Source organism: Anastrepha obliqua, chromosome 2, assembly GCF_027943255.1.
Source record: "Anastrepha obliqua isolate idAnaObli1 chromosome 2, idAnaObli1_1.0, whole genome shotgun sequence".
Lineage (NCBI taxonomy): Eukaryota > Metazoa > Arthropoda > Insecta > Diptera > Tephritidae > Anastrepha > Anastrepha obliqua.
In genome coordinates, this window is record NC_072893.1 from 109,357,510 (window position 1) to 109,370,902 (window position 13,393).

Here is a 13,393-nt window from a genome sequence, read left to right on the forward strand (position 1 = left end):
CAAGCATACGCCTATCATTAACTTGGGTTAAAAATGACATATGTATGTACATACATAAATTAGTGATAATGAAATTCAATTATAAAAAAACAATACTGAAAGCCAAACTAGTAAATTATATTTAGTTATACATGGCAAATCTCTGAGTATTTTTGCCATGAAAAAGCGTCACATAAAACACCATCTACCGTTCGGAGGTGGCGTAAAACTGTATGTCCCTCCATTTCTGGAAACTATCAAGACGCACAACACAAATTAAAGGAGGAGCTCGGCCAAACACTCAACAGAGGATGTAAGCGCCAATCATATAATTTATATATTTATATAGATATATATTTAAAAGGTAGGTCTCAAAAGTTACTGGATTAGTGTAAAATAAATTTTTTTGATTTTTGTTTACTTTCTTAACCCACCGTTGGACATCTTTTTTAAAACCTTCGGTTGGGCACCCGGGTTTGGTCTTTTTCCGTCCTCTTCGAGGTCTTCGAGGATTCTTTTTTAAATGTTATGCCCATAAACCGGTAGGATATTAAATTTTAGAAAGATACCTGAAAGCTCGAAGCTCGAAAGATACCTATAATAGAAATATGTTAAATTCAATTCAGAAATATAAGGTTGGCAAAAAAGTCTTGCGGTATTTCCGCAAGCTTGTCTTTGCAAGCGCGTAGTTCTAGTTGTATTCGTCGCATCGGTTCACGCTAGAGCTTTTTGGAAAGCTCTTTTCACGTGCTAACACGTGTTTGATTAATTGTTGTTTACTTTTAGTCGTTCGTGAGTTATAGCGTCGCAAACATGGAGCAAAATAAAGAGAAAATACGGCATATTTTACAGTACTACTACGATAAAGGCAAAAATGCATCTCATGCTGCCAATAAAATTTGTGCAGTTTATGGACCCGATACAGTTTCCATTTCCACCGGACAACGATGGTTTCAACGTTTTCGTTCTGGTGCAGAGGTGATCGAAGATGCGCCACGGTCCGGAAAGCCTGTCGTCAAAAATTGCGATAAAATCGCTGAATTGATCGAAAGAGACCGGCATAGTAGCAGCCGTAGCATCGGCCAAGAGCTGGCCATGAGTCATCAAACCGTTATAAACCATTTGAAGAAGCTTGGATTCAAAAAGAAACTCGATGTATGGGTGCCACACGACTTGACGCAAAAAAACATTTTTGCCCGTATGGATGCATGCGAATCGCTTCTGAATCGCAACAAAATCGACCCGTTTTTGAAGCGGATGGTGACGGGCGATGAAAAGTGGGTCACTTACGACAACTTGAAGCGCAAACGGTCGTGGTCGAAAAGCGGTGAAGCTGCCCAGACGGTGGCCAAGACTGGATTGACGGACAGGACGGTTCTTCTGTGTGTTTGGTGGGATTGGCAGGGAATGATGCACTATGAGCTGCTCCCCTATGGCCAAACGCTCAATTCGGACCTGTACTGCCAACAACTGGACCGCTTGAATGCAGCACTCATGCAGAAGAGGCCATCTTTGATCAACAGAGGCCGAATTGTCTTCCATCAGGACAACGCCAGGCCACACACATCTTTGGTGACGCGCCAGAAGCTCCGGGAGCTCGGATGGGAGGTTCTTTTGCATCCACCGTATAGTCCGGATCTCGCACCAAGTGATTACCACCTATTTCTGTCCATGGCGAACGAGCTTGGTAGTCGGAAGTTGTCCACAAGAGAGTCCTGTGAAAATTGGCTCTCCGAGTTTTTTGACAATAGGGAAGCGAGCTTCTATAAGAGGGGCATTATGAAGTTGGCATCTCGTTGGGAACCCGTCATCGAAGAAAACGGCGCATATTTGACTTAAATCGCATTATTATAACCAATTTTATGAACAATTGAAAATTCAATAAAAATACCGCAAGACTTTTTTGACAACCTTATATGTTAAGAATGAAAAAGCCACTCTGGCCAGACCCGTGTACCCAACGAAGGGTTAAATGAGTGCATAATATTGCAAGAATATTGTGTCAAATTAAGTCGATCGAAACAATTGCGATTGAGAACTTGTTTTTTATTTTTGAAATCCGTGTACGGCTTTTTTGTTTAATTGATAATCTTTTTCTTCTTCTTGATTGGCGCGATAACCCCTTAACCCTTTTTAAGGCAGAGGCGATATATTTACCACCAACAAAAACTTTGTTTATCTTTTTATGTAAGTTATCAAAGGAGTCCTAATTTGTTGCACTGGCAACTAAGAAGGTCTGGTTTATTATTATAAAAATCAAAATGACGTTTGTGTGACATATTTTTTCTTGGCGCCACTAGCTGTAAAAAATTGCGGTAATTTTGAAAGAAAATTTGTTACTCCGTGAATCTTCATATTTTTTATTTGAAAGGAGGTAAGAAACTGTTTTTTTATTATGTATTTATGTTTATTCTACAAGTTGTTTGCTATACCTTACAAGGTGGGAAAAATATTCCCGCTGCCCGTGGCGTGTTATGTACATTTGTTGAACTAGTTCCTTCTTTTCTCAGATTTTCATGAAAAATGCCGCGCTATTTGAATGAAAATGATATTGAGCAGATGTTGGACATGCCCGATGATGGCTCAGAAGACGGATTTGAGTCTGATGAGGCAGAAGAGTTCAACGTAAATACAATACAACGGTTACTTCAAGCACCTGATGATTCAAGTGACCTTTTACAAAATTCTCCCACTCATTTGAATTCTACACCTAACAGTTGTTCCGAGTCAGGTACATCTACAATAGCACTATGTTCACAATTAGATAATTCGCAGCCAGAAGAGCCTTTGATAGTACAGTCATCATCACGCTTAGAACAAGAATTGACTGATGAATCTGAATGTGAAGTTGAGTCATGGGGGAAGGTTTTCTGGACATCCAGACCAGATCCCGATGAATTTGATAAGGTGACAATAAAACCTCGGTATTTATTGAATAGGAGAGCACGTCCAGTAGCGCATTTCAAAAAGTTTTTTAGTGATGAAGTCTTCGATTTGATTATTACTCAGACAAACTTGTATGCGGAGCAGCAAAATATAAAAAATTGGCAACCTGTTGACACACAGCAAATTAGTGCTATTTTAGGCATTCTCATTATAATGGGTTATCATATTCTTCCACATATCGATTTATATTGGTCATCGGATCCTGGATTTCGTGTGAATGAAATAGCTGAAGTTATGCCAGTAAAACGCTTCAAGAAAATTTTATTATAGAGACTTTGCATTTGAACGATAATAGTCAACAACCAAGTAGAGAAGATGTAAATTTTGATAAATTGTATAAAATTCGTCCTCTTATATCTTTACTTAGTCAATCATTTCAAAACAATGCCTTCAATTCCTCTTCCCAAAGTATCGATGAGAGCATGATACTATTCAAAGGAAGGTCCAGTTTGAAGCAGTACATGCCGCTAAAGCCAATAAAAAGGGGCTATAAAGTGTGGTGCTGTTGTGATAGTAGCACAGGGTACTTGTATAACTATGAAATTTATACAGGTAAAACAGGACAAGGAACAGAAGAGGGTCTAGGGGCTAATGTCGTAAAGAAATTGTCAAGTAAATTAGCACAAGAAGATTTCAAGTCTCATGTTACATTCGATAACTTTTATTTGCGATTTTTCTCTCATGCAGTACTTGTATGAAAAAAATATTTATGCCACTGGAACAGTAAGAAGAAATCGAGCAATTTTACCTAACATAATAAAAAATAACACAAAAAGAAACGGCAGAAACCAAAGCCTAAAGCTGAAAAAAGGTGAATTCAAGTGGAGAACTAAACAAGATGTAGCATTTACTGTGTAGCAAGATACTAAAGAGGTTTTATTGTTGACAACTGCATTTCATCCTAAAGTGGAAGTAACAACTGTACAAAGAACGCAAAAAAAATGGCACCAGGAAAGCTGTAAGTTGTCCTATGGTTGTGAAAGAATACACCAAAAGAATGGGCGGTGTCGACCGTTTTGACCAAGTGAAGGGGACGTATGCTGTCGGAAGGAGAAGTAAACGCTGGTGGTTGCGGATATTCTACTTCTTGGTGGACGCAAGTTTGACAAACTCTTTCATTTTATATTCCCTAACGTCGAGAGTCGAACAGCTTACCAACTTAGAATTTCGGGTGGCTGTTGCCAGAGGATTGATTAATGGCTATAGCAGCAGAAAAAGAAGATCAAGCTTGCCTACCTATATCTGCAAGAAATCACGCATAGCATGCCCAGAGGTATATCAAAAAACTGTAAATGCTGTACCTGAAGAACTGCGGTTTGTAAACGTAGGTGAGCATATGCCAGCAGAGTTGGAGACTTACTGACGCTGTAAATTATGCAGCACAAAGGTCAAAGATAAGCGTAGCAAAATAAAATGCAGTAAGTGTAATGTCCCTCTTTGCATCACGCCTTGTTTTGCACAACTTCATAGAAAATAATGCCTCAAATTCAGCTTGCATGTGGCTCTGTTAACGGGCAGTGGGAACATTTTTACCACCTATTTTTCCAAAACTTCCGAAATAATTAGTGTTTTTTTAAGTTTATTTTTGTTATATAAATAAAAACATGCCAAAAATTAAGCGCAAGTTATTTTATTACTCTGAATCCTTCTGCCTTATAAAGGGTTAAGCGGTTTTGGCCGAGTTTAACAAAGCGCGCCAGACATTTCTTTCTTTAGCTAACCGGCGCCAGTCGGAAATACCAAGTGAAATCAAGTCCTTCTCCACCTCATCTTTCCAAGGCAGAGGAGGCCTTCTTTCCGGGGATTCATTCTCCCAAATACTCCAAGAGAATCCTCAACGGATGTTGTTATCGTCCAAGCTTCTGCGTCATACTATAGGACGGGCATGATGTGTTAGTTTTGTTTCTCGAGACTATCACTATTCAATTACCTACTTACTCCAAAGTATTCGTCTTACAACAACAAATTTCCCGACTTTTTTAACTTCAATGTGTTATCCGGAAATCAGGTATGCATCGACAAACACGCACACTTGATTTGTTTCCGTTTCAGATGATTCCGTTGCGATTTCAATGAAAATTTAAGAAAACATTGTTCAAATGTTTCATTATTATATTCAAATCGACTGAATGAACTAACACTACATAATTGTATCGCCAAAACAAAGAACACGGATTTGAGGCACAAAAGTCAACCCATCAAGTATAAAATTATGATATTCAGGGAGTCTCTGCTGCACACCTTTAAGATCTTAGTAAAACGCGTTATATTACTAAAATGGCTCGCCAATAAAAAAATGCAAAAATATCCACTTGTTTGGCCACATATTTTTATTTAAAAAGTCTGACAAATTGCTCAATCAAGATCGCCCCAAAAACAATTCTATCCTATGTGCTGCTGATAAATATGATTATACAGAGAAGCATTTTCGTTTTTTAGGGTTATAGTGAGTGAAAAAATTTTTGACCGAGGGGAGTTTTTTTACAATATTCACAATGATTTTCATGCTAATTATTTTTCGTAATTTTTTTAATTTTGTACATATTCTTCCATATAATGCTTGAACGCTGGAAGCGAAGAAAATGCAGAGATCGTCAGCAGGAGAAATATTGAAAGTCTATGAGAATTTTCAGCAATTTCAAACGTACACTTTGTTACACTTGAATTAAGTGGCGGGTCTCAAACCCAGCGCACAACCAGCTATCCTGGAATGTTTCGCCTTCTCACTTTAACTTACTCCCGAACGGGTGTTCGGAAGCTACGCAGAAGATAGTTGGGCTAATCCCGGGAGTTGTGAGCTGCTTGAACCATATGCAAAAGAATCGTCCTGGCCACTCCCAAGTGAATAGCGATCAGTAACTTTCCCCACTTGCATGGACTTCTACATATGGAACCATCCTCCTCATAGTCTGACATGTAATACTACAAAAATAATTTGGCCAAAATGGGACTTAAGGCGCTACTTAATGGGTGACCAAAAAACGGCTCTATGTTAGTTGCTTTGATCACAGGCCACTGAACGTATCTCATTTCAATTATTACAGAAGCTGCCAGAATGAGAAAGCGGAAGAGTCTGTCAGACATCTTCTTTGTGACTGTCTCGCGTGGCATGTCTCCAGGTTTAGATACTTTGGCTCACCGTTCAATCAATGGGTTTGCACATAAAACAAAAAGGTTTAACGAGGAGTAGCAGATAAACTGCTACTGTGATATCACAATGGATCGACAACGGTCTAATTGAGTTGGTTTAGAGACCGGCTGCCACTGCTACATCCCTACCTACCTAAGTACTAATGATGATACTTCCATAATATAGATTGCATTACAAAAAACTACATCCAGATCCTTTCAGTAATTTTTGAGATTACTTCTTACAACAGAAGTTGATACTTTGCATAGAAGTTATATAGCGTACATCCTTTTTTGGGTATTTGGCCGCGCTCCTACCCCAAATAATGGGTTGCGTATTGATGTCGTTCCTCAAATGGAGTGTTCTACAGTTTTTTATGAGGAGCTTTTTAATTGCAAAAATATACTTGAAGATTTGATATTACCTGCCAAGGGGCAGCACAAAAACAAGACTTATATGTATTTTGTTTTTGCTTTTGGCTTTCAGATTGTTAAAGCAAGCTGATTATTTCCAAGGTGAATGAATTCGCTTTGGGAGGAATAATTTATTTTCAGTGCAATGTTTATGATTAGATTGAAAAATACAAACAATACATGATTTTACTTTAATTGCTACAGGGTGGCTGATGAAAGCCGCTACCAAAAAAAATTGAATAACTTTTTTTCTTTTTAAGTTATCTGTTCCATTTTTGTTTTAATTTGCAGATTGATCTTTAAAATTTATTAAAATGGATAACTGGGACACGCAAATAAGAATTTGGATAGTCCGCCGCTATCACGCACTGGAGTCCGTAGTTTTGGTACAGAGAGAGTACAGGCGGATGTTTGGCGGCGATCCCCCGAGCAGATGGACCATAATGAGACTGGTGAATAATTTTGCTGAGCAAGGAACAGTCGTAAGAAGGCCTTATCATCGAAACCCACCAGTTCGGACGGAGGAAACGATCGCTGCTGTAGGTGCAACTATACAAAGCAATCCAAGGGTTTCAACAAGAAGCTTATCTGCTCAACTTGGTGTCAGCCGACAGTCTTTGCAAACAATAATGCACAAAGATTTAGACTTATTTCCCTACAAAATTCAAATGGTTAACAAACTGAATGCAGCAGACTTGCCGATTCGCTTGGAATTTTGCCAGAAGATCCTGCAAATGGTGGAAGAAGACCAAAACATGTTAAACTGCCTTTTCATGTCTGATGAGGCCCATTTCGATTTAAACGGCAATGTGAACAAACAAAATTGTCGAATATGGAGTACTTCTAACCCACAGATACTCCACGAGACGGAATTGCATCCTCTTCGCGTGACAGTGTGGTGTGCGGTTTCTTCACGCTGTATTGTCGGGCCTTATTTTTTTGAAGAAAATGGTCACACCGTTACGGTTACTGGAGACCGTTATTTGAAAATGCTGAATGCCGAAAATTTCCCAATAAACTGATTTCAAGAAACTCCGAATTTCGTTGGCCCCCCAGGTCGCCTGACCTTACTGCACCTGACTTTTTCTTGTGGGGTTTATGTAAACAAGAAGTTTATAAAACAAAGCCAACAAATTTGGATGAACAAAAACAATCCATTCGGGCAACAATTGCGACTATTCCTGTCGCAACTCTCAAAGCAGCAATGAACAACTTTTTACTAAGATGCCGCACTTGTGTCAACGAGCATGGGGGGCATTTAAATTCAATTATTTTTAAAACTAGTTAAGCTACATTTAATAAAATTTAATGACCTTCAACTTGAAAAAAAAATAAATGAATTCCATACACTAAAAAAAAGTTATTTGATGTAGCAAAATTAATCAGCCACCCTGTATTATTAAACCACTCGTGAAAAAATTTGTCCGTTAAAAGAAATTAATGTGTCCCTATAAAACCTTGTTTATTTATATTAGTGCTTTGTTGAGAATCCTTTTTGTGAAACTACTCTTCTACGGCACTCGACCATGGTACGTACAGTGAATGCTTAACGCTGATCAGGAGTAATTTGGCTCTATTCATTTTTAATAATTGCTATTTATGAAACCTTATAGCCGGTTTTCTTGCCGAAACTGCCTTCTTAATGGTTCCTCATAGGTTCTTTATGTGGTTTAAATCGTAGCTTTGACACCAGACATGTGACACGGTTGCTTATACATCATTTCTTAATGATTTTGAAGCTGAAATTTGAGTCGTTATTCTACTGTAAAACCCAAGCTTATCCATTGAAGTTCTCTGCTAAAATAACTCTGTAAATAATGCATGTTGCTTAAATTAAGTTATACAGGCTAGTCGAAGCCACGCAGAGACCATTTTGGTCCATAACTATACCAGATCAGTCCTTTTTTTAGCGAAAATATACATCTCTGAAGTTGTGCGTACTGTTTGCGAGTTTTAGGAGTCGCTCAATTTCTACTTCAGGGAAAGCACCCAGGTAGCATTGTCTAGTTTTCGAGAGAACCGGACAGTAGCATAGAAGATGCTCCAGGGTTTCTCTTCAATGCAGCTCATTACATTTATTTATTTATTTATTTGTTTATATAAATAGTACATAGTAAGACTAAGGTCTTTTAATAGTACTTCAACAATATTATAAACAACTGGAATATTTTTAACATAAAAGTTTCTTAATCTAAATTTTACACCAGTTCATTTACAAATCAATCCAATATATTTAACTTAACTATAATATAATAATAAGAAGAAAAGAAGCAGTAGGAAAAGAAAAGAAGGATTTAGAAAAGAAAAAACAAAAGTAGTAATTAGAGAATGTAGAGAGAAATTTAATGCGCCAATCCAATGCAATCAAACACTTTTAAAATAATTATAGACTTGTGCCGTGAAGTTAAATCTGTTAAGTCCAGCCTTCACAGTGTCGGGTAATGAGTTCCACACTTTAACAGCGTTAATGAAAAATAATCTAGATGATGGTAGGTAATTAAATTTTGGAACGATGAATTTGTTGTGTCTGCGAGACCTTACTGGTATCAACTTCTCTGTCAGATAGGGAGGAAACTTGAATAATGTAAGTTTGCACAAAAATATGCAATTCCTAGCAGACAAATAACTACTCGTATTAAGGCAACAGCCCAGTAACCTTGATCGCCATGCAGAGATATGGTCATATCTGCCAATCCCATATACATACCGCGTGGCGTTATTAAATGCCACATTAGTTTATGGCAAGATGTGGAGTCGAGTTTGCTATATACCACCTCAGAGTAGGTAATGAGAGGCATAATTAGCTGGAGAACTAATTTACGCCTCGTTTTCTCTGGCGTGAATGTTGCAGAGACTCTCAGCTTCCGCAATGTAGCATAAATATTCCCCACAACCCTATTTATATGGTCAGCACAGGTAAGTTTTGTGTTAAGAATAAACCCCAAATTTTTTACCTTATCCATAAAGGTTAGGGAACTTGTACCTATTCACAATTTAGGGATATTGTCAACATGCACAACACTATTACATAAAGGTAAGACATATGACTTTGACGCGTTCAGACATAAAGAGTTTTCATTAGCCCATACAGAAATAGCAGACAAATCACTGTTTATTTTGAAACATAAATCTTCAACGAGACCAATACGACTGGACAAGTACAATTGTATATCATCAGCATACGCATGAACATTCACACACTGACAAACGGTAAAAACATCATTGACAAAGAGACTGAATAAAAGTGGACCAAGGATAGACCCCTGCGGAACACCAGTTTGTACGTGTCTAGACTGAGATGTTAATTTACTGGTCTTGACCTTCTGCGTTCTGTCACCAAGGTAGCTGGCCATGAGCTTCGCCGCACTGGCTTTGAAGCCGAAATAGTGTTGAAGCTTCAAACATAATAATTTGTGATTCACTGAGTCAAATCCTTTAGAAAAGTCAAGTAAACAAAGTAGAGTCAAGTCTCCGTTGTCAAAACTAATTCTAATGTCGTCCAGTATTTCAACCATTGCAGTCGAGCAACTGTGACTTTGTTTGAAGTTAGATTGTAGTGGAGAGAGTAGACGATTGTTCTATACAAATGATGAAATTTGCGTGGCCATCAAGTTTTTGCAAACTTTGGAAAATGTGGGCAGTATGCTGATAGGTCTATAGTCACCACCATAAATAGCATTTGTCTTTTTTGCGACTGGGAAAACTACAGCCTTTTTCCATACTGCTAGGAAACATGAACTAGTCAAGCAATGTTTTATTATATGGGTAAGGGGTCCTATTATATATTGGATGACTATACGGACGAATTTTAGCGAGATGCCTACAGCATTAGACTTTATTTTGGATAAAGCTTTCAGGACATCTACCTCACTAACTGTCATATATTGAAACTGTTCTTTTACAGTAGCACAAGGTGAGGACTCTTTTAAAATAGGAGCACAATTTATTTTCTTATCAACACTAATGAAGTAGTCATTAAGTTCATTAAGGTCAATCTCACATTCGGGACTTTCCTTGCCATGAATTTTAAATTTTTTTAGGTTGCGCCACAGTTCTCTTGTTGGAAGTGATGGATCAAGTTTTGAGTAACTGTACCAACGTTTCGCTTGTCATATTATTGCAGTGGTTTCATTTCGGATTACCTTGTACCGGCGCCAAGAAGTATCCGTCAAGTTTTTTCTCCACTTAGCATAACACTTGTTGCGCTTTCTAATGGCAGCTCGAACTTTCGAGTTGTACCAAGGACATGAACTACGAGGTTTGCCTTTTATATTTCGGGATAGAGAACAAAAACAAACTTTAATCATCGAAAATCACTTTATTGTTTTTCAAAATATTCTCCATGAAGATCTATACACTTTTGCATGCGTTTGAACCAATTTTCGAAGCACTTTTGCCACTCTGAATGAGGTACCTCCAAAACATGCATTCTGAATGCCGCAACCGCTTCTTCAGGTGTCGAAAAACGTTGACTTTTGACCTCTCAGTTTGTTTTTTACGTACGGTAATAAAAAGGAGTCATTCGGAGCTTCGTCAGGACTATACGGCGGATGACCCATTAATTCGATGTTTTGGGTGCTCAAAAATGCAGTTGTTTGAGCCGATGTGTGAGAGCTCGCATTGTCCTGGTGAAGAATGATCCGTCTTTGGCGATTGGTTTTTCTAATTTCTTGGAAGACAACTGGCAAACAAATGGTTGTGTACCACTCAGAATTTACTGTTCTGCGTTGTTCTAGTGGTACGGTTGCGACATGTCCAGTTTTTCCGAAAAAACAGGCGACCATTTGCTTGGAAGTGCTTCGTGCGCGAACAACTTTTGTTGGATTTGGCTCATCTTGAAACACCCATACAGTCGACTGCTGTTTACTTTCGGGCTCATACGCGTAAATCCATGATTCATCACCTGTCACGATGTCATAGACGTGTTTCGAAGCCCCGCGATCGTATTTTTTGAGCATTTCCTTCGACCAATCGACACGAGCCTTTTTTTGAGCGCTTGACAAATTGTGTGGGATCCAACACGAAAAAATTTTTTTGACAGTCAAGTGTTTATGCAATATTGAATGTATGCTGGTCCCACTAATGCCTAAGATTGTCTCAATCTCACGATAGGTCACATGACGATCTTGCAACATCAGTTCGCGCACAGCATCAATGGTTTTCGGAACAACAACTGATTTTGGACGACCTTCACGAAATTCGTCTTGGAGTGAACTACGACCACGATTGAATTCACCATACCATCGATAAACACTGGTCCTTGATGGAGTTTCATGGCCAAAAAATTAATTATGTTCATCCATGCAATGTTGCTGAGTTAATCCACGTCGAAAGTTGTAAAAAATAATCGCACGAAAATGTTCACGATTTAATTCCATTTTTGGACCGAGATGAATCTTTTAAGTTACTGTAAACAACACAAATAGCGCTGGTATTTCAAAACGTTCTGAGTGTGTAAAAGCCAAAAAATGTCAAACTTTGCGATACAGCTGTCAGTTGCCAGATTGCAACACCAGGGTTGCCAAATCCTGCCAAATAAAAGGCACCCCTCGTATTTAAAACATTTACAGAACGAAGCGAAACATGCATGTTAAATAACGAGTATAGGTTACGGTTGAGGAAGTCAAGTTTATTATCAACACTACTAAAAAACCAACAGTCATCCCAATTTATAGAACCCATGTCTGAATACAGAGAATTAACATTCAACGATTTAAAATCACGATACTCGTAGGTGGCACCTAAATTTGGACGATTCAACAACGTCTAAAGTACAAAATATTAAGTCATGGTCAGAGATAAAGTCAACTTGGCCGAATTTAAGAATATGTGGCAAGTCACATGTTATAAAATAATCAAGAAGACTAGGTTGTGAGTTATTTGAATATCTCGTTGGTGTAATTCCGTTAACAACACAAAGTCCTGCTGTTGCCAACTGGTCGAATAGTTTACTACTATTAGGCTCATTTTTTAAAAGGTTAACATTAAAATCACCACACAACAGGATGCCTTCGTAATTTAAGACAGATTCAGACAGGTCAACAAATAGTGTGTCAAGAGCAATACTTTTGTTAGGATTGTAAACACATGCAATTAAAATTTTATTCATGACATCAGATACTTCAGTAAATAAGTATTCATTTTCACAGTTATTTGACTTTGCTATCAGTTTAAATTTCAAAATTTTTTTGCAGTACACTGCAACTCCCTCCCCCCTTTTCTATTAAGATTACGATCGTTTCTCAATAAATTGTACCCATTTAAAGAGAGGTTGAACTCAGGGAGGTCATTATGAAACCAGGTCTCAGAAACGCAAATTACATCGACTGCAGAATCTTCGGAAGGGCACCTAGTAAAATCAAGTTTTTCTTCATTTAGGCTACGTGCATTAAAATGTACTACATTAAAACCATCATTTTGTTTGCATATTTTATTAATAATTTTCTTATTTTCATATTTTTCTTATTTTCTTCCCGCAATCATCGTTAAGAATTAGATATAGCTTGAAAGTATGTAATTATGCCTGTAATTTTTACCTCAATTCGCCCAATTAGTATTACTCCGGACGCAATGAGGCACCCATACAGCAATAATGAAAATTCACCAGGTGCTCCAGATTTTTTGCATACCTGACATAGATCCTCCCTACATTTAAAAAGGCATTGGCAAGAATTTTTCACTTCATATTACTAAATCTCAGAATTTTGATTCTTCTCCCTGGTGACAAACACTGATTTTCTTTGAAACATTTAGTTTACGTTGTGCAATTAAGTCATTTAAAGAATTTTCTTATAAAACCACCAATTATAAGCTTGCGGTCAATCCCGTTAGACTACGTCTGAAGTCGCAGGATATTATGGTCCAATTCAGCCGCCATCGCCGAATGAGTTGGTGCGTGACTATCATTCGGAATTCGGAGGGAACG

The 13,393-nt window shown here is 38.0% G+C and overlaps 1 protein-coding gene across 5 annotated transcripts in view; it reads right to left on the minus strand.

Annotated features, from left to right (window-relative positions):
• Window positions 1-13,393, minus strand: part of LOC129238841 (inositol hexakisphosphate and diphosphoinositol-pentakisphosphate kinase) — a 104,515-nt gene that overhangs the window by 60,451 nt on the left and 30,671 nt on the right. The window lies entirely within an intron of this gene.